Genomic DNA, 24,258 nt, shown 5'->3' with positions numbered 1-24,258 from the left:
TTGCGTTTTAACATCGGTTTTGGCAGAGAAGATGAAAGACAGGGTGTTTCTGACATCAGCTGCCTCTGATCTCTCCTGTAGGTTCATCTGACAGAAGAGACATTTCACAGCAGAGGAAAATGTGAATTACATTTTCTTGTCTCTTGTTCACTAGTGTTATAATGGGTCTCAGGGAGCTGAGAGCTCAGATGGACACAGGGAGGACATGAAGTAAAGAACAGAAACATCACTGACCACACACGACAAGGAATAGGCTTTGCGACAGAAAATCAACAACAAATTGGAAAAATCTCCAAATCAGCATATATATTATTGTGGATTTGAAAAGGGGAGGAAAAAATACTACAGTAAGCCAAGAAAACCAGGAGGAAGAATCTAATTACCAGACTTAGCAATTTATAAGAAATTTCTGCCAATCCCAGACACTTAATCACTTAATCACTTAACTTCCCGTTAGTCGTCGATTTGCTCGAGTGGGCCCCAGTAACGTCTCCATTTGTCCCTGTCGCGTGCTAGTGTAGCCCAATGGCATCTGTTCGCTCCAGGAATCCCAGACACATAAACAGAAAAAGAAAATCAGTTTTGACAAAGGTGCAAAACTAAAATTCTTAACGATGATAGAAAACACCAGATTAATAAGCTTACAAATGAATAAACTGAACTTCATCAATATTTAAATCTCATATTTTGAGTAAGATGGTTTTCATGGCAAGTGATCACCACGCCACAGTTTTCCATCTTTACAACTTCGTCTTATTGAGAATGATATTCTCCAAAAGGGACTATACATGCTATGAAAATGAAATGTTATAGAAATGACTACTCACTAAATGACTGAGCAAAATCCACTTGACATCCTGTGATAGAATCAATCTTTTTTATACTGGATGTTAGTATTTGTTACAACGGATTATACTATTTTCCCTGATGATTCACTCACTGAGGATCTTTCAGATTATTTCCAATGAAAGTCATTACTAAAAAATTCTAAATGATACTGAAAATTATGGAATTGTCCCTCCTATTGGGTGAATTTTATGACATGAATTCTATCTCAGTTGAACTCTGTAACAAGCTAAGAAGCGTACCCCTTATCTAGCGGGGTGGCTTGCCCTTCCTGGGTTGAAGCATCCCCGTACAATCCTGCCTCCCTGGGTCCCTCCTCTCGGCTCGCTCCTGGGGTCTCCCGTTCTGCTCCAACGTTCTCATCTCAGGATGGATCCATCCCGCAGCTCCAGCTGCGCCTGAGGCCCCTACTCAACTCGGAGCTCGACCTCTCCAGCCCAGATCTCTTCCAAAAGCCACCTGGAGTCCCTAGGTCCCTCCCTTGAGTGAGCAGAAGCACTCAGCTGCTCCGTGGACCCTGCTCCAACTCTCCAGGGCCTGACCTGGTCAGAGTGGGGTCAAGGCGGGGTGTGAGAGCTTGGGTCCGAGGGGATTAGGGCGGGGTCAGGGCGCGGCCAGGGCGGGGACAGCGCAGGGGCAGGTCCAAGATCAAGGAGGGCTCAGGAGAGAGCTGTGTCCAAGGAGGAGGATGGGATTAGAGAGGTCATTTATGTTTTAGGGTCAGGGTGGGGTCAGAGGACAGAGGGGCGGGGCCACTCTGGCCCTGGCACTGAACCAGGAAGCCCCTGGCAGGAAGTCCCGCCCCCAAAGCCCGCGGGCCCAGGAGGTGCCTGGGGCGCCCTGGGCGCAGGTGAGCGGATGACCTTGGGCAGGGGACAGCCTGGAGTGGACTGGCCCAGCCTGTTTGTTCCTTGCGGTGTTCCCCAGTCTTCGTGTGGGCAGCCAGCCACTGCGACCACGCGGTTGGGGCACCCGGCCCACCCTGTCCAGGCCACACTGCCCACCACCGCCCCTCCCGAGACAGCGGGGAGGTGGAGGCGGGATACTAGGACAGCCCCGCACACAAAGCTGGTGTCTGGGCCGGGGTGGGAGTGGGGTGGGGGCGCTGTGGGCATGGGGTCGCCGGGATGCGGCTGGAACCAGCTGTGGCCACCACATCCCTTCCGCGTCGTCCCACGGGGCTTGCTAACGCGCGCTCTGCTGTCCAGGTTCCTGCTGCCCAGGCAGCGGGCAGGGACATCAGACACCAAGCTGCCCTGTGGCTCTGGGGCTGGTTGAGCCCTGCTCCTGGCTTTCCCACCGAGAAGTGGTCCAGGGTCTACCGGAGAGGAAACGGGGACCTCCCTGTTTCCCACACGGCATCTGGCTGGTCTCCACAGTGTGCGGGAAGCCCAGGTGCGTAGGGATGATCACTGGTGGCCAGGAGGCCGTGGAGGGCCAGTGGCCATGGCAGGCCAGCCTGCAGTACCGGGGCATTCATCCCTGTGGAGCTGTGCTCATTAATTCCCACTGGGTGTTCTCTACCGCCCACTGATTTACAAAGTGAATTGTCTCTTGGCTCCTTGCAGCTGGGCTGGCAGGGGGAGATGGTTAAGAGATTAGAGCTTCCACCTCCTCAAGGCTGTGTGCTGGGACAATCTGTGTCCTTCTAGTCCAAGTCTTTCTGCCTGTGACCTGTCCTCTCCTTTATTGTCCTCACTCCTCACCTGACTTGGCTCATCTTCCATCCTCATCCCTGTGCCTTCCCCCAACACAGGTATGCCCCCCGAGATGGCAGTGTTCATCCTGCCTCCCAGGTGCAATGAGAGCTGGCTCTTTGTCACCTCACACCAGGGCTTCCCTCAATGTCCCTGCACTCCTGGTTGGCAGAGAGAGGCTGGAACCTGGGATGCAGGGGGAGATGCTGGTGTTCTGCAAGTCTCTGGCCTGGGGTCTCTGCTCACCACATGTCTATTGGCCAGCTGCATGGACCTTGAAGAAGAACAGAGCTGTTCTCTGTCCTGGGTCTGGTTGTGTGTTCCCATAGGTTTGGGAGGGGTAGTAACCAGGAGCTGAATCTTCGGTACATACACAGAACCACAAACATCTGCTCTGTGCTATGTCCCACTTGAGACCCACTATGGATTAGGTTGGCTTTACCTACCTGACTGTGTCTCCATTTAGTTAGAGCCAAAGTTCCCTCTGTGGATGAGCAGAGCTGACACCATTGGAGTGTGGAAGTCAGCTGGGTAGTCCTGTGGGCATAGGTCAGCTTGTGGAAGCAAGAGTTTGGTCACCGACTGTGTGGGGAGGAATTTCCAGGTGGTGACTGGGAAGGTGGGATGTTTCATCCCTCATGGTCAGAACATAGGACATCCTGCACGCATGGTCTCCCATTGACCAATGATTTTGTGCAATTTGAGAACAGGTGAGTACCAAGAAGGAAGTGAGGGGCTGGAGCTATACCACAGTGGGTAGGGCGTTTTCCTTACACGTGGCCAAGACGGGTTCGATTCCCAGCATTCCATATGGTCCCCTGAGCACCGCCAGGAGTAATTCCTGAGTGCAGAGCCAGGGGTAATCCCTGTGCATTGCCGGGTGTGACCCAAAAAGCAAATAAAAATAAAAATAAAAATAAAAAAGAAGGAAGTGAAAGAAAGGAGTGGTGCTAGAGCAGTTTGGTCATAAGGCGGGTCAAGAGCCAAGACGGAGCCAGGGCTCTCTGCATGTGCCCAAGGAAGGTCAGGATTGTCTAGCCTCATGGGGGCCTCCAGTCCTCCGTGATCCCTTCCTCCAATAGTGGGCGTGTGCTGAGTTGTGATTAAAACTGCTGCTGTACTCCAGAGAGAAGGGCTGACAGAAAGGGAGAGTCATGTGGGGTGGTGCAGACAAGGCAGTGCTGGGGGTCAGATGATGGTGTAGAGGCGCAAGCTGCCATATGCAGAAGATAATGACTGTCACCTTCCCTCCTGCAGCAAGTCTCATGCCCCTGCAGATTACTGGGTGTTTGGGGGAAGTACGCCGCTCTACCAGGACACCCAATACGCCAGGAGGGTGACTGTGAGCTGCATTATCATCCATCCAGACTTTAAGAAGCTCCACCATTTTGCAACGGTGTTACAACTGCACCAACCTGTGAACTTCAGCTCCTATATCATTCCTGTCTGCCTTCCAACCCCTGGCATGGAGCTGCCCCTTGGCACATCTTGTTGGATAACTGGCTGGGGAAAGCTCACCGAGAACAGTGAGTGGCTATGGTGTGGGTGTGGGTGGGAGATGGGGAATGGGATTCTAGCTCATCAAAATCTCTAATTAGCATGGAGGCCAGTGGACCTTGTCCCTCTGTGCCTTATTTCCAGAGAGCTGGACTCTTCTAGTTCCTCTTGTGAAATATGTGTCCTTCTGAAAGCTTCAAATTTACTCAAGTTGAAGACACTGAAATTCTGGGGTCCTTTGGTTTTTGGAGTCAGGAATCTGGATCTCAAAGTTTCTCTGGTTTGGGTGTCCAAATTTAACTGATAAATTAATTGATTTAGGGTTTCTCAAAAATGCTGTTTAGGTGGCCTGAGAACTCCTCTCAGTGATGTATGACCTACCTGCTCAGTTTGAGGGTGCAGTGTTGTTAGGTCCTGCAGGCCACCCCACTGATGCTGGGGAAACCACTGGGCCACATCTGGTTGTGCTCAAGGGCCTGTAAGGCTTTATCTTGATGCTCAGGGAACATGTCATGCTAGAGATATGACTGGCAATGATTTTGTGAGAAGCATGTATTCTCACTTCTGTTATCTTCTAGCCCCTTGGTTCTAATATTAAAATGTGATGTAAATCACACATGACTTTGTCAATTGAATTTGTCTGAGTGTTTCTCTGTCTACTGTGAAATACCTTAATTTTTCCATGGCCATAGACGGAACACGTAAAGTAAAGTAAAGACCCTCCCATTGTTCAAGATTTGCTCGAGCGGGCCCAGTAACGTCTCCATTGGAGACTTTGTTGTTACTGTGTTTGGCATATTCGAATACGTCACGGGGAGCTTGCCAGGCTCTGCCGTGCGGATGAGATACTCTCGGTAGCTTGCCGGGCTCTCCGAGAGGGGTGGAGGAATCGAACTCGGGTCGGCCATGTTGGCTGCGTGCAAGGCAAACGCCCTACCACTGTGCTATCGCTCCAGAAGGAATACGTAAAAGTAACAAAAAAGCTCTTGAAGAACCTCGGGGAAGAACGATCATGGCCTGAAATTATCTCAGCTCCATCACCCAAGTTTTGTTCTTCTCCTAACCTGTGTCTCCTATCTGCCTCTTGGATTTGTTAGGTGAATGGAGATATAGGGTGAATACAGGGCAAAACTTTGTGGAGGTTTTCAGTTAAATGAGAAATATAAACATTGAGTATAAACGTGAACTTGTTCAGAGAAGTATGTTTATACTTTAGTGAAATGATGATGGCATACTGATTAGGGAAAAGGAAATATTTATTTGCCTTTTACATTTTTTTAATTTTTATAAAGTTGTTCACAATAATTTATTGCATTAAGTATTCCAACACCAATCCCACCTCCATACACCTTCCCACCACCATTATTTTGAATTTTCCCTTCTTTCTTTCTTTCTTTCTTTCTTTCTTTCTTTCTTTCTTTCTGTCTTCTTTCTTTCTTCCTTCCTTCCTTCTTTCTTTCTTTCTTTCTTTCTTTTGTCTGTCTGTCTTTTTTTCTTTCTTTCTTACAATTTTTTTCTTTTTGGGTCATACCCAGCAATGCTCAGGGGGATGCTCCAGGCTCTGCACTCAGGAATTATTCCTGGCGATGCTCAGTGGACCATATGGGATGCTGGGAATCGAACGTGGGTCAGCCGCGTGAAAGACAAATCCCTTCCAGCCCCCAAATGCCTTTATTTCTTTTTTTTTTTATTAGTAAATCACCTTGAAGTACAGTTATAGACTTACAAATTTTTGTGCTTGGGTTTCAGTTATACAATGATCAAGAACCCATCCCTCCACCAGTGCCCATTTTCCACCACCACAGGTCCCAGTATCCCTCCCATCCCCGACCCCTCCATCCCACCCTGCCTCTGTAGCAGGGCATTCCCTTTTGTTCTCTCTCTCCTTTTGGGTGCTGTGGTTTGCCAGAGAGGCATTGAGTGGCAATTGTGTTTGGTCTATAGTCTACTTTCAGCATGCTTCTCCTATCCTGGGAGGATCCTCTTAACACCCTTTATTTGGTGCTCCCTTCTCTATCTGAGCTTTCTTTTCCCCTAGCACGTGTGGCTGGCCTCCAAGTCATGGAGCAAAATTCCTGGTACTAATCTCGGCCACTCTTGGGTGTTAGTCTCCTATTTTGTTACTTTATGTTGCCAAGATGAATGGAATATTTCTGTGTCTATCCATCACATTCTGAATCATTTTGCTTAAAATGATACTTTCCATGTAGAACCACTTGTATGTAAATTGCATGATTCATCTTTTCTAACAGCTACATAGTACAACATTGTGTAGATGTACAAAAGTTTCTTAAACCAATCATCTGTTCTTGGGCATTCATGTTTCTTCCAGTTTCTGGCTACAGAACAGAAGGGACAGTGTGGGCATGTGGGGGTGCTGGGTGGGACAGAGAATGACTCCTACTCCTCTCAGCAGAAGATACTTGAGCTCTGTGGCTCCCTCAGAGCGTTCTCACCCTCCCTCATCCTCCATCACCCAGTATTCATGTCCTCTTGTCCCTGAAGCCTCACATGAAGGGGGCAGGGAGGCCATCGCACTTGCTGGGACCCCGCTTCTGGGGCGCGCCTCCTTGACCCATGCAGCCCGGCTTATCTGAGTTCCCAGGCTTAGTCACCGTCTCCCCATAGAGTCTCCTTCCCCGAACCTACCCAGAAAAGTCCTTTCTGTTTGCCCAGGGTCCTTGCTCACCTCCTTACCTGAACCCTCCCTAAACTCCCTGGTCCCTGACAGAAACCTCCAGAGGTCCATTTGCCCTCACCTGTGTGGGGGTGAGTCCTTCCTCCTTCTCCAGCTCCTCAGCCAGGGCCAGGAGATCCAGCTGGGACTCCTGGGAGAGCAGGTGCTCCAGGAAGCTGGGATGAAGGATCGCCTCAACCTGGGAGAGGGAAGCAGGGGTGAGGGTCCTCGTAGGGAACAGAAGGGAATGAGGAAGCAAACACACCTTTCCCCAGCACAGTGCACGGGCTTAGACGGCTGCACAGGCTTGGACGGCTGCACAGTCTCACACGGACACAAGCCGGGAATGCTCACACACACACACACACACACACACACACACACAGCGACACATACACACCCGCACTCACAAAGGCACACGGACTATATACCTACTCTCACAGAGTAGCACATGTGAGCACACATGGATTCAAGCACACACCTGATACAAATGATACACTCTCTTCCACCTCTAGGTACGTGTACATGATTCTGCACGTGTCTGCACAGAGCCCACACAGTACACACAGATGTAGACACACAGAGATGTTCACACATCGACCAAACTCAGAAAGGCACAAACAAGGGCCACTGCTTGTACACAGAGAGACACACGTGCACACGTGCACACAAAAACAAGCAAAAACATGCAAACACAGGTGTGCATACACACACAGAGCTCAAAGCAAAGACTGCATGTCACTGCCAAGGCCTCACTGCCAAGGCCTGGACAAGAGCAGCCCTGGTGCGGGCATGCCCTGGGCCCGCACCCTCACTTTGGTGACAAAGGCCTCCTGGGAGCACAGCTCGTCCACGTAGCTCAGGAACCCCTACTCAGAGCAGGTCCCGGCCTCCTTCTGCTGCTCCTTCCTGCCCGCTGCCCATTGGTCTTGGGGCACCCCCCAGACTGTGTCGGGGACCTTCAGCAGCTCCTCCATGATGTCCATGTACTCCTGCACGGCCTCAGGGGGGATCTCTAGCAGCGTTGGTTTCCGGGGACTGCTGCGTTTCATGTGTTTCGGGGTGAGCTTCCTGGGCACAGAGGCTGTCCGTATTAGGGACACAGGCTGAGGAGGAAGAAAGAAGAGAAGGACGTGAGGGGACTCCGCATCCATGCCCTCAGACACACAGCACTGAGCACAGATTTGGGAACGGGTTCCAGTGGGCTGGGTCAGGGCCCTAGAGTCCCGTGGCTGCGTGAGGGACGAGGGGACCCTCAATGGGGGAGGGGCCAGCATGTCCCCATGGTCTCTGAGCTCTAGTCATAAGTGAATCTTATGCCCTGAGCAGCGTGGGGTATGCAGCGAGAGGGAGAAACCCGGGGACAGGGGGCCACTAAGCACAGGCCTTGGGGTCCCCGGGAGAGTGTAGACTCGCTGCAGGGCCAGGACCCCTAGATCCTTCCCAGGGCCTGTGGTCTTGAGCTGGGGAGCAGGGTCAGTACCTGGCTGCTGGGCCGGCGGTGGGCCTGGAGCCTCCTGAAGCTCAGGCCTGGGCAGGGTGCGGGGCGGCAGGCCTTGCACCCCATTTGGCTTCTGCACCTCCATGTCTTCTTCGTTCTCAAACTCCTTGAACCTGGTGTGGGGAGCACAGGCCTCGCTGAGTCGAGTTGCCCGGGTCCAAGCAGAGTGCCAGGATAAGGCAGAGACAGGGGATGCTCATGGCCCAGCCCCCAGGAGGGTGGAGAATGGGGTGGACACAGACCCCAGCAATCCCAGCCATCTCCCACATTGGCCCTGGAGTGTCACAGCAGATCAGGAACTCTGACCCTCAGGCTGTAGTCAGGAGACCCAGAGCGGGGTGGGGAGACGCCTCCCGACTCCCCGAGGGACAAGCTTCCCCAGGCGAAGTGCCTCCCTGGGCTGCCAAGGCCCTCCCAACCCTCCTCTCCCCTAGCCATCTGGGAGCAGCCCCTGCAGCCATCCTTTGGTCTCTTGTGCCCCTTCCTCCTCCTCTCGGCCACGGAAGGCTGGAACTTTCTCTTGGGGGGGGCCGGGAGGGGCCCTGCTGATCCACAGTCAAGGCTGAGCCCCTACACACCCTGGGGTGCACCCTGGGCAGGGGGTCTTCTCAGCAGTGCCCTGCCTTGGTCCCCCACACAGAGGACGCTTCCTGGAAGGGTCAGTAGACTTGAAGGCCCTTGTGGGAGTGGATGGGAGCTCGGCATCCCCCTGACCTCCAGGCAGGTGGGGGCCAGTTTCGGGGCCAGTGTCAGGGCCAGGGCTCGTGGGTAAGCCCCAGAGCAGCAGGCTATTGTAAGAGGCTTGGAGGAAGGCCAGGCTGGTCAGCTCCTCTTTCTCCTCACTGGAGCCCTCTGCTGCCCCAACCTTCCCCAGGCCAGGAGGGGCCTCTCCCAGCATGCGGGGAGCCCTGCTGTCCAGAGTGGGGGCAGTGAGGCTGGGACAGGGGGCCGGCCCTGCCTGCAGGGGTGGGGACTTCAGGCTCCCCAGAGAGGGGGCAGAGGCTCCAGGTGCCTTCACAGTGGCCTCTGCCCGCTTACGCACAAACACAAGCAGAAATATGCAAACACAGGTGTGCACTTACACACAGCGCTAAAAGCAAAGACCGCACATCACTGCCAAGCCCTGGACAGAAGCAGCCCTGCACCCTCGGACCCCACAGCAGCACCCAAACCCCCACCTTGGTGACAAAGGCCTGTGGGAGCACAGCTCATCCATATAGCTCAGGAATCCTGGCTCAGGGCATGTGCCAGCCTCCTCCTGCTGCTCCTCCCTGTCCGCTGCCCGTCGGCCGATGGGCTCCCTGCAGACTGAATCTGGGGCCTTTCGCAGCTCGTCCATGATGTCCATGTACTCTTGCACGGCCTCAGGAGGGATCTCTTTGGGGGCCTTGTTCTTGGGCGGCTGCTGAGGTTTGTGTGTCTTGGGGCGGACTGCCAGAGCCCGGGGTCTGGCCTTCTTGGGGACACAGGCTGAGGAGGAAGGAAGAAGAGAAGGATGTGAGGGGACCCTGCGTCCATGCCCTCAGACACACAGCACTGAGCACAGAGCTGTGGACGGGTCCCTGTGGGCTGGATCAGGGCCCTAGAATCCAGTGGCTGCGTGAGGGATGAGGTGGCCCTCAACGGGAGGAGGGACCAACTGTGTCCCCAGGGTCTCCGACCCCACTTCAAAGGTGAGTCTGAAGCCTCAGGCAGCGTGGGGTGTGCTAGGAGAGGGAGAAACCCGTGGACAGGGGGCCGCTGAGCACTGGTCTGGGGGTCATCGGGAGAGTGAAGGCTCCTAGCAGGTCAAGACCCACGAGGGCCTTTCCAGGTCCTGTGGCCCTTAGCTGGGAGCAGGGTCCGTACCTGTCTGCTGGTCTGGCGGTGGGCCTGGAGCCCCCTGAGGCCCAGGCCTGGGTGGGGCGGGGAGTGGCAGGCCGTGCACCCCATTCGTCCACTGCAGTTTCTGTACCTCCATCTCCTCCTCCCCCTCAAACTCCATGAACCTGGTGTGGGGAACACAGGCCCTGATGAGTCGGGTTGAACGGGACTGAGCAGGATGTGTAAGGGACAGGCGATGCTCATGGCCCAGTCCCCAGGAGGGTAGAGAATGGGGTGGACACGGACCCCAGCACCCCCAGCGATCCCCCACATTGGCCCTGGAGGGTCACAGCAGGTCAGGGACTGTGACCCTCAGACTGTGGTCAGGAGCCCCAGAGTGGGCTGGGGAAAAGTGTCCCGGCTCCGGGAGGAACAAGTTTCTGCAGGGGAAGGGCCTCCCGGAGCTGCCAAGCCCTCCCTGCCTCTCGGCCATCTGGGTGCAGCCCCTGAAGCTCGGGCCTGCAGCCACCCTGACCCACACTTGTTGGAGTACAAGGAGCTTAGGTTTATCAGGTTGCACCCATCACAGTGCTCCCGAGTCACTCCCATTACTTTGCCTGTCTGTAACCTCGTCTATGCTCTCTTCCCCCACCAATTTGTAAGGTCTCATCCTGCTTAGACACTGAAGCTGTACTGTAAGTTAATATTGTCTTTCTCCTCTCCTTATGTCTTTTGAGCAGTTTACTTTAATGCAATGTCCTTTTGTATAGGTACAGGAAGACAATTAATTAATATTATGCTTTATAACTTAGGATTTAATTGTCTTTGGATATTATTTACTCCTGGGCATCTGTCTTCTCAACTTAAGCCTCGGTTGCCCTCACTTCCTAGCACTCCAAGGGCAGGGTCCCGACGTGGGACTGGATGGAACCAGGGCAAGCCGGTAAGTTATGTGCTACCCTGGCACCACGATGGGCCAGGCCAAGGTGACATGATTCTTAACTATAAGTTAAGAGTTTGATCATAGGCAAATGCTGTCATGATCCAAAAGTAACGACGAGACTAGGACCCTGCTGCTAGGAATAGGAAAGGTATCTGGCCTGAGCACGACAGTCTGAGATTGAGATGGCCCTGGGAGAGTAATTCTATAAGCTCAAGGTATTTCTTACTGTGTCCATACAAAATGATTAATATTATGTGTGCTTATGTTGGTTGGACCAGGAGAGGAGAAACACGTCCTAGAAGCAGTTTTCCTATGTGTCCTGACTAGCTTGGATGAGACTGAACTTTCTCCCCTCCAAACTGCCTTCAGTAAATGATTTCAGTATAATGAAGCAGCTTCCCTTTTCCACAGAAACCTAGCTGGTCTTGGATATGCAGATCTCAGGTGCTAGCTAGGACTGATCTTTGGGATGTAGATTTCCAGCTCTGGCCAGGCTGGTCTTTGGGATGCAAATCCAAGTGCTTGTAAAGGTGAGGCCAGGATTCCTGGCCTGCTGATGTAAAGAAACAATGTGGATGTAAAGAAACAATGTATGGTTTGCCCCCTCAATGTTCTTTCTGTAACTCCTTTTGATGACAACACTATATTGCGACCTTTGGAGGTACTATGATCTATATAAGGGAGATTTCAGGGCTCTCTGGGGGTCACGGGCATCAGAGAACCTGGGAAGATGGGGCTGAGGACAGAGGCTGAGGGAACAAAGGCGCACATGCTTGAGGATCCCTGAGGCCTCCATGACATACATCTCTTCCATGTAATAAACGGCTGCTAAGACCAACCAGCTTGGCCTCGTTTCCTTCCTTCGCCTGACCATCGCCATCGACCTCCGTGGAGTGGGGAAACGGCCTGACCGCCGGCCTTTTTATTTTTTGTGTGTTTACACAACTGGCGTTCCTGGGCCGGCACGAGCCTCCAACCGGTGGACAACTAAAGGTAAGAACAGCGCTTGGTACACCCCCACTCTAGCAAAGTTCAGTGGGAGAACTTAGATTTTGTGGTGCGGTGAATTAAACTGCTAGCTGTACTCCTCCACTAAGATGGGACAAAAACAGAGTCGCGTGAATTCCTCTAAAAATTCTTCACGCCAAACTGATCGTGGCCATTTTTTTATTGAATAGATTAAGCATTTTGCAAATAGAACTGGACATAGTGTTTCTCGGGACCAACTCCGGTCCTGCCTAAAAACTGTTTATAAATTTCATCCCTGGTTTCCAGATAAGGGTACTTTGGCGCCTGAGGTTTGGGAAAAGGTTAAAGGTAATGTCTTCAGGGAATTTAAGGAAGGGGCTCAAATCCCTAAACAATTCTGGGTAACTTGGGAAATTGTCTATTCCGTTCTTAAGGCTTTGGAAGATAGCTCCGAGGAGAAGGATGTTAGATATACTATGGAAGGCTTTCCTCAGGAGCTAAACAGAGAGGATTTTAAGATTAAGGATGAAATTAAGAAAGTTCCCACTACTGAGAGAGCCTTACCCTCGGCTCCTCCCATACCTAAGCCTAGAAAGAAGCCTGATGCGCAATGTTTGACTGCTCCTGTACCCAAGCCCCGAAAGCAGCTCAAGGCATTTACAGTACAAACACGTTCTCAGAGCAAAAATCTCTCTGCCACTGATGAATTAACGTTCCCTACTGATATCAAGCCAGAGAGACCCCCACCTCCTCTGTCTGACTCCACTTCTAGTGCGTCAGAGGAAAGTGATGCATATGATGAGCCAGCTACCACTTCCTCAGATTCTGAGTCTGAGAGCGGCTTGGTACAGGAGGCTTCTCATAGGAGCCGCCGCTCCTCAGCCAAGAGGCCTCCAGGCCGCTCGGGACACGCTCCCGATAGAAGCTTACAGCTGAAACCTCTCGACTGTAAGTGGTCAATCCCACCCAGACCCCATGAGCTCCGTCTCTTTTTTCCCATCCAGCTGGAGGAGAATCAGTCTCCGTCTTATGAAGGGTGAAGAATGGATTCACTCAGTAATTTCAAAAAGGCCTGTGCCCTTTACGGACCTACATCTTCCTACTGTAAGGAGTATCTTACAGGCTGGAATAAAAAGGCTCACTGGCTACCTCAAGATTTTCATGTGGTTGCTAAGACGTGCTTAAGCCCTTCTCAGTACATCCAGTGGAGGATGTGGTTCAGTGATGAGGCCAAGGCAAAACTTCAGAGCCTAGGCCATGCTGGACGGAAATTTTCAGGGATTAAATTGACTTATGAGATGTTAATAGGTGAAGGGAAATGGCACGACCCTAAGAAGCAAGTCACCTTGCCTCGTGCTGTTTTTGCTCATGTCCGTGACGCCGCCCTGTGGGCCTGGGAGAGGATTGATGCAGATGCTGAATTCAAGGGAAGCTATACAAAGATTATTCAGGGTGCCACAGAGCCTTATGCAGACTTCATAGGAAGGTTGATGGAAGCCATTGAAAGACAGGTTAAGGGTAAGGAAGCGCAGGAGATTTTGTCCAAACAATTGACTTTTGAAAATGCTACTGAGGATTGCCAGGCCATTCTGCACCCCATTACGGAGAAGGAGGACATAATGGGGTACTTGAAGGCATGTCGGAATGTTGGTTCTGTCAAACATCAGGCACGTATTAATGCTGTCGAGGCCTATGCCATACAGAGGCGTATTCAGGCCAAATGTTTTAATTGTGGGAAGTCAGGCCACCTCCGTAAGGATTACAGGGCACCTCCCAAACGTGCAATTGTGAGACGACCACCTGGACCTTGTCCACTATGCCATAATGGAAACCATTGGGCCAGAGATTGCCCCTCCAATCTTGGCGTAGCTGGTGACCCCATTTCGGGAAACTTGTAGTGGGGCCAGCCCCAGGCCCCGCAAAATCAGGGGACATTCCCAGCTGCAGCCCTTCTCCCCAGTGTGGAGCTTCAGAGCTCCAGTCAGTAGATTCACTGCTACCAGCCACAGCAGGGAGTGCCGCCTTGAAGATTCCCTGCTCTGATACAGTCACCATTTCTCTCACCCAGAGTCCCTGCAGATTAAATTCTGGTGCAACGGGACAAGATTGGAACCCCCAGGTAGAAAGGGAGTTTGCTCAAGCAAACGTTACAAGCAGCACATCAGGTTTTCATGGTTGTCTGGAAGGGAAGGAAAAGGCATCTCCGATCCCTGACTCTGTTCCTCAAGGAGCGTATCTAGAGGCTCACCGACAAACGGTTGAGTTCAGGGAACAAGCTATCCCGTGTATGGGACATGCGGAGCTGAGTTCTGCACCTAACGTGCATCAGGTTTTGAGCCAGGAAAAAAGTGAGAAACTTTGGAATCAAAGCGTTGTGTCTATGGTGAATTTGCGCTTGCAAACCGAGCAGAACTTTGTGTAAAAGGGCTCAGCTTCCCTGAGAGACCTCAGTCAGGTCAGAGGTGGAGAAAGCCTTCTCTAGTTTCTAGTCTTGATTCCCAAGAATATCTGCCAGGAGCTCAGTCTGGACAACCGACTCTCAGGTTTTTTAACAGAACCAATGGTGAAGTGCTAGTTCCAAGGAAGGTTATTCAAAGATTCAGGCTGGTACAGTTTTACTTTTGGGAAAGTGAACTTCTACTTCTAGTTTGTGAGATGCCACCTCTGGGAAAACGGCTTCAGGGCCAATGGGTACGTGGTTATTCTCCCACTCAGCCATTGCTTATTGACCCAGGAGGCACAGAGACGCCTCATTCCTGGGTGCTCACCCACTCAGCCATCACAGATGCTGAGTCTGGTGAGGGACAGAAGGCATTGTCGCTAGGATACTTCTGCATGTTCATGTGTGTGTGTGTGTATGGTTATGAAGCAGGTTATTTTTGATATCAGGAAAGAGCTTCCAATGAAGGCTATAACTTGCCACATTGGTTTTTTTCACTGGCCCATGTACCAGGGCCTACTAATATCATCTCAGATTCAGTTTATGTTGGTCTCTTCCCTGGTATTGTGACTGAGTTTCTAAGTACATCATCAAATGCTATATAGCTCAACAATTGCTTCAGCAGCAACAGGCTCTTTTACAAAAGGGCTCTGAACTTGTTTTTATTACTGATATCAGATCTCATTCTGGTCCTCCCGGACCTATGAATCGGGCACATTTAATAATAAATAAATAAATAAATAAGGAGGAATGCCCCATTTGACTCCTATTCTTTGACATTGTTTTCTTTAAAATTTTTTGAATTTACCTCAAGGGGAGTCATACAGCAGCTGAAAAGCATTTTCAGGAAGATACACAGTCTCAGAAAATTATTAACTTTCTCCTAATTTGATTAAAAATTGACAAAGACAGGGTAGCAGGGAGACACCTCATTCAAGGAAAAGGCTATATTTTTCTTTCAACAGATAACTCCACTAAGAAACTTTGGGTCCCATTGCATTTCATCAGGAGCCGAATTCATCTACCTGCATTAACTTTCAGACCTTTGCAGTCTTACAACTCTCTAAATTCCAGCTCCAAGCCATCGCCAAGCTGATTTCACCTGGAATTCACAAGGAAATCAGAGGAGCCAGCATCAGAAGGCCTGAAGCAATGGCCTTTAACATATCATGAGATCAAATTAAGAGTATTCCTTATACCCTTCGCTTATAGGTTGTGGGTTGACAATGCCTGGACCCCATATTTTGGATTAACAATTCTTTAATTTTACCCTCTCCTTGGAATTCACAGGTGCCTCATCTCCTGAAGGAGGAAGGAAAAACTTTTAATAGGAACACCTTTTAATTTCTCTCTAGGATAACTCTTTCTCCCGGAGTTTCCCCCTGCCTCTTTCTCTACCCCCAGACATGGAGATGAACCAAACCCCAATGCTCAAAGCCTCTGATAACTTTTTAAAAGTGTTTTTTCCACACATAAGCTAGGTTTCACATCTATGACTGCCGTGAACCTGAACAGAGAATGGCTGCATTCCCCTGCTGAAGAGCTCCTGACAGAAGTTGTGATGCTCCTGTTCCAGTGCTCCCTGCTTGATCCAGTGCTTCCTGAAGTTCATAGGACTCTTTAACAGTTGTTTCTCTGGGACTCATTGCTGTGACTACTACTGCTGCTGTTGCAAAAACAACTCTTCAAATTGTGATCTGCACACCTCATTTCTTCAAAAAGCAACTAAATGACTCTGATTATCCTTGAACAGTGCAGGACTATTGGACACTTTACAACAAGCACTGCTCTGGGTTCAGGGGCGGACTGAAGTTTTACTACTACTACATATGTGACTGTTTTGTGATTGGAATTGTTCCTTTGTCTATTTCAAATTTTTGTGTTTTTGTAAACAGAAAAGGGTGAGATGTTGGAGTACACGGAGCTTAGGTTTATCAGGTTGCACCCATCACAATGCTCCCGAGTCACTCCCATTACTTTGCCTGTCTGTAACCTCGTCTATGCTCTCTTCCCCCACCAATTTGTAAGGTCTCATCCTGCTTAGACACTGAAGCTGTACTGTAAGTTAATATTGTCTTTCTCCTCTCCTTATGTCTTTTGAGCAGTTTACTTTAATGCAATGTCCTTTTGTATAGATACAGGAAGACAATTAATTAACATTATGCTTTATAACTTAGGATTTAATTGTCTTTGGATATTATTCACTCCTGGGCATCTGTCTTCTCAACTTAAACCTCAGTTGCCCTCACTTCCTAGCACAAGGGCAGGGTCCCGACGTGGGACTTGATGGAACCAGGGCAAGCCGGTAAGTTATGTGCTAACCTGGCATCGCGATGGGCCAGGCCAAGGTGCCACGATTCTTAACTATAAGTTAAGAGTTTGATCATAGGCAAATGCTGTCATGATCCAAAAGTAACGACGAGACTAGGACCCTGCTGCTAGGAATAGGAAAGATATCTGGCCTGAGCACGACAGTCTGAGATTGAGATGGCCCTGGGAGAGCAATTCTATAAGCTCAAGGTATTTCTTACTGTGTCCATACAAAATGATTAATATTATGTGTGCTTATGTTGGTTGGACCAGGAGAGGAGAAACACGTCCTAGAAGCAGTTTTCCTATGTGTCCTGACTAGCTTGGATGAGACTGAACTTTCTCCCCTCCAAACTGCCTTCTGTAAATGATTTCAGTATAATGAAGCAGCTTCCCTTTTCCACAGAAACCTAGCTGGTCTTGGATATGCCGATCTCAGGTACTAGCCAGGACTGATCTTTGGGATGTAGATTTCCAGCTCTGGCCAGGCTGGTCTTTGGGATGTAAATCCAAGTGCTTGTAAAGGTGAGGCCAGGATTCCTGGCCTGCTGATGTAAAGAAACAATGTGGATGTAAAGAAACAATGTATGGTTTGCCCCCTCAATGTTCTTTCTGTAACTCCTTTTGATGACATCACTATATTGCGCCCTTTGGAGGTACTATGATCTATATAAGGTAGATTTCAGGGCTCTCTGGGGGACACGTGCATCAGAGAACCTGGGAAGATGGGGCTGAGGACAGGTTGAGAGAACAAAGGCGCACATGCTTGAGGATCCCTGAGGCCTCCATGACATACATCTCTTCCATGTAATAAACGGCTGCTAAGACCAGCCAGCTTGGCCTCGTTTCCTTCCTTCGCCTGACCATCGCCATCGATCTCCGTGGAGTGGGGAAACGGCCTGACCGCCGGCCTTTTTATTTTTGTGTGTTTACACACCCACTCTCTGCCCAGGCCTGACTCAATTGGCCGCCATGTCGTAGTAGATCATGAGGTCAAAGTTGCTCTTGCCCTGCCATTCCTGCAGGGCCCGGCGCAGGCCTTCCTCCAGGCTCATGGTGGGCTTCAGGCGGGCCAGGGTTCGCAGCACCGGGCTGCAAGAACAGGCTCGGTCAGGGTCTGCGTCTGCCGGGAGCCCCCGCCGCCCCACACCCGTGCCTTGACCCCCAATGTCGGCCTGGTCTCCCCTCCCAGAGTGGACTCTGCCTCCTATACCCCAGTCCAGTGGCCGTGCTGGCATCCACTCTTAGCTCTGGGGATCCGTCATAAGACGCCAAGGCCAAGCAGTCATAGCCTGTCTGAATCCTGGTACATCTGTGCTGTGTCTGGTCTTCGGAACGGAATGTCTGTCCTTCAGACCACAGGTCGGGACCAACCCTGATCAGGGGACTGAGGTGAGGCTTAGGGCATGGCTGGTCGCTACGGGCCTTTGAGCCGGAACCCCAGGATGGCATTCCTGAGTACAGCCAGTGAGTGGGGCTGTGCTGAGGTGCTGGGCAGTGTGGTCACCGGTCCTACAGGCCATGATGCACTGAGGGTGATTCCTGTATGTGCTATCCCTGGGCACAGGGTCCTCATCCTTCCTCCAGCTCTCCCATGGACCCTACCCTGGGTGTCACCCCAGTCCCCTCCTGGGAAGCTCCCATTAGCTCCAGGACCCCCGAGGGACTCACATGAAGAAGCAGGAAAGGGCCTCAGTGTCCGGAGTCTGAGGAACATACCTCCGGGTCAGGGCCTTGAAGAGCTGCCAAGGCCGGAAGATCTCGTAGACGCTATTGGAGCTGCTGGAGCTTTCAGGGGGTGCCTGGCTCCGGGTGGCCGCCGGACCACTGTCCCCACAAACCTAATGGGTCAGTGTCCCACTGCTGGATGGGAGGATGATGGGGGCCACCTGGGTCATTGGCAGTGGAGCCTGAGGACGATGGTCTTCCTTCCCAGCCTGGGTGACAGTAGTAGCTGGGATGGGCATAATTGTCTCTGGCCCAGAGGACACCAAGTAGAGGGGTGCAGGATGCCCGGCCACCGCAGTAGGAGCTTCTGCGGCCCCCCAGTTGAGTGGAGCCTGTGTCAGGATGACAGGCTGGTTCTGGGATGACTCCACAAGCCCCACTTCAGGACTGACCTGGATGATGACCTTGCAAGGTCCAGGGTTGTGGGGGCCAGGACCGGCAGCTCCTGCCACCACGGGCATCATGGGGAAAGGTGACAGCACCAGAGGAATGCCAGGCGCGCTGGCCGAGGTCACCAGAGGGGGCATCTGGATCGGCTCCCAGGGTGGTGGCTGGGGGAGGCCCTGGATTGAGAAAGGGCAAGACCCTGAAAGCAGTTCCGGAGACCCCAAGGTTCATGGTCATCTCTGGGAGCACCACGGAAGACTCTGTGGAGAGGAGGGAGGGGGAATGAGAGGGGGATGGTGCAGGGAGCAGTGGTGCCTCATTGGCTCAACCATCTCTAGATCAGGCCCTTTGATGGGAATGAGGCGGCATGCCCTGTCTCAGCCCTGAGTCCCTGACACAGGCCATCCTTCCCCTCCAACTGGGTTATGCTTTGTGGAGATCCTAAGGCCAGGGTCCTTGTGTCCTGGGATGGCCTCTATGCTGATCACACTGACCTCTCGCACCCTGCCCTCCAGCCTCTTTGGAGCTTCCCAACATGTACCTGGACACACTGGTATGTCGGCAAGAGACTCTGCAGGGTCAGTCACAGAGACTGGACCAGCCGCACCACAGGTGCTCAGCACCTACAGGGTCCCATGACAACAGAGTCTAAAGGACAGACTGTCTACTCAGGCTGTAGGCTCATCAGGGCCTCCTGCTTCACTAACTAAGAAGGCAAACACCTCTGAGAATGTGTCCTTCCCAGGAAGTGCCCGGGACCCAGACAGGAGCACAATACCCACTGCCTAGCCTGTGCACAGTAAACCCACAGTCAACCCTCCACACTGGCGGGTGTTGCCACCCTGTCTCTCAAACACTTAGTCACAGTTTCTACCTCCAACATTCCCTTCCCACGAGAGGGGCCTGGAGAGTGGTTCTGGGCTCCATGAGTTACGCCAGTTCCATCAGGGACGATAGCAAGTATGGAAAAGGCCAGAGATTTCACCAGTCAGACACTGGGAGGTTTCCAGAGTTCTGGAGCTGGTGGTCATGTTAGATTGAAAATTGGTGACATCTTCTAAATAATCTAAGACTTTATCCCAGTGACAGGATCCTAAACATCAGGCATAAACCAGGTGCCAGGAGAGAGAAAATTATCTGCAACCATTCTTGCACACGAGGAACTCAGGCAGAGACTCGTCCTAGAGACGCCCTAGAGCTTGTGTGCATCATGCTCAAGACAGAGGCCCTGAGGCTCCAACTGCTCTGAGGATGCTCATTTTGCCTCAGCACATTCCACCTCCCCTCAAGGAACAGACCTTCACAGACTGTACTCAGGAAAATCCAACAAATCACACCCACAGACATACAGACACCCCCTCACCCCCCCACATTCTCTCCCTCCCTCCCTCCCTCCATCTCTCTCTGTCTCTGTCTCTCTCTCTCTCTCTCTCTCTCTCTCTCACACACACACACACACATTCATCCCTACACCCCTCTAGGGTATGAGGGGGGATGTGATTACCAATCATTCTTCACCTCAGAGCTGAAATGCAGGCTGGGCACCATGAAATGCCAGATCATGGAAGAACAAACTTCACCAAAAGAACAATCCAGAACAACTCAGGAGTCTGAGTCATAACTACGCTGAAGTCACCTGTCTCCCAGTCTGCTGACCCAGGACAGCTGCTGGGCTCAGCCAGGAGAGAGTTCCCATCTGCAGGAGGGTCAGGCTCTGACTGTGGCAGTTAGCCACTTGTAGCCCAGCTCTCGCGTGGACCCATCATGGCAGAAGTGCACACAGACAACCTCACTCAACAAGGTTCAGGCTGGACCATCTCTGCTGAGCTGCCCACATCAGGTTGAGCTCAGCCCAAGTCCAAATCCTTCTAAACTTGTTCTAGAGCACAGAAGGGGACAAGGACTCAGCATGCCTCGGTGTTCCCTGTGCCACCACCAAACAGACCCTCCATACACACGACAAATGGCCTTGTTCTCCCATCCACAAGCAGGGACACACACACACAAAGCAACAATATGCCTGCTACCTCCTTCTGTCCATACTCACGACCTTCCCCCTGTCATTTGACACACCTCCACGGATGCCCTCCCAGTCCCCTCAGGTCCTCCTGGGCTCCCATTGCTGTGCAGGTGAGCTATCTATGGAGCCTAGGCCTTTCTCCTCTTTTACCCCTTCAAAACATGGTGTCCCCAGTCAGGATAACTCTGAACCCAAAGGCTTTCAAGGTGGCAGAGACTTTCTCACATACACAGACACCCTCACAGGCTTACCTCCTTCTGACCCCATCCCTGTAGACGAGGCCAGAGGCCACTACAGCTTATCAGCCTTCACAGTGGCGAAAGGCAGGACCTGTATCAGACAGTGAACTGCTCACGCAGATGCTCAGGATCCGAGTGGGTGAGGGAGAGGTTTGGATTCAAATCTCAGAATGTTGGGCCAAGACATTCTGCAGTGGGGGAGGGGAGGGCCAGGAGGGCCTGGCTGGGGAAACATTCCGTGAAGGGCTCTGACTGGAGGGCCAGAACCAGATCTTTCCTTCAAACTGGTCAGTGGCAGCGCAGCTCACATGGCCTCTTCTAGCAACTTAGACAAAGTTTCCCCATTCTCAGCACACAGGTTGGCTTGGTCTTTGCTGTATCTCAATACTTTATCCACCAGTCTAGTTGTGTGCCCCTCAAATCTCTCTCCTTCCTCTCTCCCTGTTGACCTCCTTCAACAGAGGCTACTCTTTCTTTGAAAAATTCAGTCATTAGTGATTTGTGGACCCATGGAGGTCACAATTTGAGAGGAGTTTTCCCCAGCAAATGCAGTGGGTTTTGCTTTATTGTTTGTTTGTTTCCTGATCATTCATTAGGGTCCAGTCCCTAGGACTGAAAGGAATGTAGATTTGTCTAGCATGTTTGACTAACATTTTCAAAGTTTCTTTCTACTGGAAGCTCTTATCCTTCCTGGAATAGCCATGAAGCCTCAAGTTGAGACAATGACCATATTCAAACTTACTTCTTTGCATTTGCTATACATTTTATGGATGATCTGCCTCCTAAATATAATGTTGAATTGAGGAATATCTTTCATTGTTCAAAGCTAAGTTTTGCCAAAGGCTCAATGATGTGTGTTTAATGCAGTGCTGGGTGTTCCCTTCAACTTTCTCTGATTAGTACAATGCTCTCTCCCTCACAAAACTGGTATTCTGTTGTTAACATATTTCTAGACATGCACTATGTGCTGAAACCCAAAAGGATCTCATTTTTATGAACTCATAATTGTTTTCCTCTCTGGTTAAAAGTACATGTATGTTCTACCCGCTGGCATGTGCAGTGATTTCTTTATATTGTTCAAACGGCTTCTCTCTCCTTTAGGAGACTCCATCCCCACAGCAAGAACTTCTGCCGTCCCTGAGTACCGCCAGATTAATTCCTGAGTGCGAAGGAATTACTGAGCACAGCCAGTGTGGCTTAAAACCAAAACAAAACAAACCTCTGCTGCATTGTGAGCCAGTTTGCAGTGATGCAAAAGCCAGCCGAAAGTTGTTCCTAATTTGAAATCCTTATTCCTAGAGCAAGAAGTGTCTCGGGTCACAGCAGTACATGGGGAAAATGTACTAGTGCTAACATACTCCTCAGAGCTTCACTTTTCTTTTCCTAAAAGAATTAGAAACCAAGATCTGTGTTTCAGCACTTTTCAGTAAATGAAACAGTTTTGTTGACTAAGAATAATGAAATCATCATTACCTGAATGCCCAATTATGGTGCAGTTGGTACCTAAGTTGGCAGGAGGTGTAAGAGTTAAGCAAACATAAAAAATTAGGTCTGGGGACCGGAGTGATTGGACAGCAGGTAGGGTGTTGCCTCGAATGCTGCTGTCTCAGGTTCAATCCCTGGCATCCCACACTGGTCCCTCAAGCACTTCCAGGAGTGATTCCTGAATGCAGTCAGGAGTAACCCCTGAGCATCACTGGGTGTGATCCAAACAGGTCAGATTCAGTTGAGCAAATTAAATTGACAATGGAACTACACTTTTGGTATATTTTTTTAGTTTGTAAAGTGTTTGCTCTTTTTCCATGATACTGTTTGGCACAGATCCTTGTTTTTCAGAGAGCAATGGTACTTCAGTCCTTGCTTCTTGCAAGCACATGAGTGAGATGCTGCAATCCCAGACCTCTGATAGTTCAAGCACCTTAATTTCAAAGAGAGCACTAGAAAGGCTAGTGGGTAGAGGCATGGATTTTGTGTTGTTTATTTGGGGAAGCAATCTGCTGGATTAGAGGTGAGCACGTCGAACCCATCAAACAAGAAGAAACCATAGTGTTGGGCGGTTCTGGTACCGGGACAATGCTACTTCTGGTTCCTTTACCCCACCAGGACTTTGTCAGGGGAGGATATGTCTGCTATCAAAAGGGCGAGCAAAGAGCAATTGGAAAGAGTCTTGAGAAACCCCAGCGGGGAGGAAGATGCTGTACGGGCACAGAGAAGACTGCAGTTTACTGTGTGATCCTCTCTTGGGAGTAGCAAGTCACGGAAGCTTTACTGCTTGCCTTTCAGGACACAGAAAAGGGTGAGGGTGAAGGGTCAGCATCCGTCATTTTCCTTCTGAGCCTCTTTAGGAGTTTACGGTGCCTGTGTACTGGGGGAAGTAAAGTTCAGTGTGGGTGTGTTTGCAAATGAGGTACAGGTGTAGTATTCATACAATATGGTTTTCATCCTGTGTTCCATGTAGCATCACCCCTAAGGACATAAATGTTGCCATCAGTAACTATAGACCAATCTTTATTTTTATGGAGTTATTGGTATTTTAGTCTTATATATTTTGGATATCAATTTCTTTATCAAAAGCATAGGTTGCAAATGTTTTTTTCCCTCTCAATAAGATACCTTTTAATTTTAGCCTTTTTTTTTTTGCCATACAAAAGCTTTTTAGTTTGGTGTGGTCCCATTTGTTTATTTCTGCTCTTGATTTCTTTGTCCTGTGGAATCACTAATAACACTTCTGAAGTCCCTATCCAAAATAGTTCTGTATGTTTTCTTCAGTGTGTTTTGTAGATGCTGGTCTAATCTTGAGATCTTCACTCCAAGATGATTTTTTTTTTTGGTGGAAGCTGGTGGAACTGAGAGCTGGGCGTTTGAGCAGCAGGAGTAAAGCTTCAGGTCTCACCAAATATTTGGTAAAATTCATCAACGAAACTACCCTCTATTGGGCTTTACTTTGCTGGGAGATATTTCATGACTGACTCATTAAACTTAGAAGTAATAGATCTTTTAAAATCCTTTTCTCACCCATAATCTATTTTTCAGTATCTGTTTGTGTAGAGTTGTTCCCAGTAGCCTGATTTTCCTTTGCATTTCCGTTACTGATTTAAATGTCTCCTCTTTTCATTTAAAGTTTGTCATTTCAGCAGATCTGAGTGTTGGGGTAAAATCCCAAATAATAATGGTGGGTCTGGTGTCAAAATGTTGAATGTG

The 24,258-nt window shown here is 50.4% G+C and overlaps 1 pseudogene; it reads right to left on the bottom strand.

Moving 5' to 3' along the window:
• LOC130036154 (NUT family member 2G-like) overlaps nt 1–18,872 on the bottom strand; it is a 75,167-nt pseudogene extending 56,295 nt beyond the window's left edge.
• Nucleotides 18,873–24,258: the final 5,386 nt, after the last annotated feature.

The sequence above is a fragment of the Sorex fumeus genome, unplaced genomic scaffold, assembly GCF_029834395.1.
Source record: "Sorex fumeus unplaced genomic scaffold, SorFum_2.1 ptg000063l, whole genome shotgun sequence".
NCBI classification, from domain to species: domain Eukaryota; kingdom Metazoa; phylum Chordata; class Mammalia; order Eulipotyphla; family Soricidae; genus Sorex; species Sorex fumeus.
Note: the sequence above shows the minus strand (reverse complement) of the source record. Positions and strands in the feature narration are given on the sequence as shown.